We start from the raw sequence: 2,047 nt of genomic DNA on the forward strand, positions 1-2,047 counted from the left end.
AACCACGTTTTTGCATAATGCGCCGTGATTCACGAATGCATCTTGTTTCGAAAATATTTAGTTATCGAAAGGCTTGAGATGTGATTTCCATCGCATTATTGTTGCACTGGTTTTCTAACTGAAGTGGAAAGTTGTCTGTGATAACTTTTTGCTGCAAAAAGCTGATGCTTCCGAAAAGTCCTAAATATTAGCGTCAGCAGAGTAAAACTTGGACGTGATTTATCGCAGACGGAAGACTTCATGTGACTTTTCATCATCCCAAAGTAATTCACACACTCCAATGTAGGTGACCAAGACATGCTTACTCTTTTCTTACTCTGCTTTCCTATGTAAGAAATATTTGACCATTCTTATCTCTAGCCTAAGCTTTTCAAAAAAATCTGGAGTTAGTTACAGCTATGAAAATGACGTCATATTGTCGATATCATAAACGTCTCCTTCTGCACGCCGGATGCCTGCTATCTTCTATATCATCTTACGGCGCAGGTACAATGCATCACGTGCCACCGCATTTGCATTCAGCGCGAATGTCTAGAACGAAAATATGCACTGCTTTGGGGCATCCAAGTGGCAATGTGTTTCAAGTGCGAGAGGAATAAAACAAATTCGTTTATCTAACGGGCAATGCAAAATCTGTTTAACTACGCGCTCCCTTTATAAATGGACACTTTGTGGTGTGATAACATCAGCTATGGCACGTGCGGTTATAAACTTGAGTTATATAACTCGCTCTCGGCTGGGTAAATAACTGCCATCTTTATAGCTTAGGTGTAACAACGATTTTATCACACAGCAGTTTGCATTCGATTTGAATGCTTAAAATGCAAACGTTCACCCCGTTTTACAAGTTAAGGTGCAATCACATTTTAAATCTGAAAGCGGTATAAAAGCTCAATTACCTGCAGAACAATAAGATGCCTACGACAGCGCGTAATCGCTCACGCGTGTACTCCCTCGTAAAATGACGGAAAATTTCCCAATAAACGTGCTGCTTGCAGGATGGTATGTTTGTTATTCACTCGTTGGATATGTGTCAGAAAGATGAATATGAAGCATACGGAAACAAAGCACGCCATAAATGTCACCGATAGATGCGATGCATCTAGACACACGCCACAGCCTCTTGTTTCCAGGAGCTGTTTCTGCTATCCTAATTCATCCATGCGTTTCTTAAAGAAACCTGAGGACGTTAATTCAGATTAACTGGAGACCTCGCCCTGAAGCATGCTGCGTATTTGAGATTGAGTATGGGCATGCAGAATTGCGTAGCACTTCTTCTTGACTTTGCCTTCCCTAGACCACTCTATGGAAATGTCATTACCTACGGGGATATGCGAATGCGGAGTGGTGAAAAATATATCAAATAAAATACAGCACAAATACAAATACATAAAATACACTTATATCCAAGTTGCAGTTCATCTTGAAGGGGTCGAACAAAAGATTGAGTAACCTGGTGTTCGAGAAGGTAACCTTGTACTCTCTTACACACAAAAGCGCAGTATCAACATGCCTTGAAATATCGCGAGTGGTCGTGAAAAGGTGCTTCGTCGTTTTGACTTTCTTACGCAGAACAATACACTAGGGTTCACAACATTGCACTCACTTTTTGCACCATTCGAGCCTTAAAGGTTATGATTAAAGCCAGCGTGGCGGTGCATAATCATGAAGCTGATACAGTCCATTTTCACACCGACCTTGGTTCTTGATATCAGTTAATATTCCCGGCGGAGGCACCTAAACACAACCCGTCACCAACCTTCAATAGCATGACGTGCATGACGCCAACTCCGTCGTTTCACCGCGACACGTTATAGGCGACGTGACTGCAACTGGCTTGAAGCAGCCCAGCCGTGGATCACACCCGCATCGCCGGGCGGCGGTGAGATCACCCTCCGAAAAGGGAGGGATCACCGAAAAAGGGAGGGATCACGCCGCGCGGGGGTGATACTGACCCTCGCGCGGGGCGAGGCACACCTCACCGTCCGTCGCGGTGACCCAGGACAGACGGGGCGTTACGGAGCGCTGTCGGCCGGCCGGCCGGCGG

This window comes from Pollicipes pollicipes, unplaced genomic scaffold (assembly GCF_011947565.3).
Source record: "Pollicipes pollicipes isolate AB1234 unplaced genomic scaffold, Ppol_2.1 Scaffold_5724;HRSCAF=6776_pilon_pilon_pilon, whole genome shotgun sequence".
Lineage (NCBI taxonomy): Eukaryota > Metazoa > Arthropoda > Thecostraca > Pollicipedomorpha > Pollicipedidae > Pollicipes > Pollicipes pollicipes.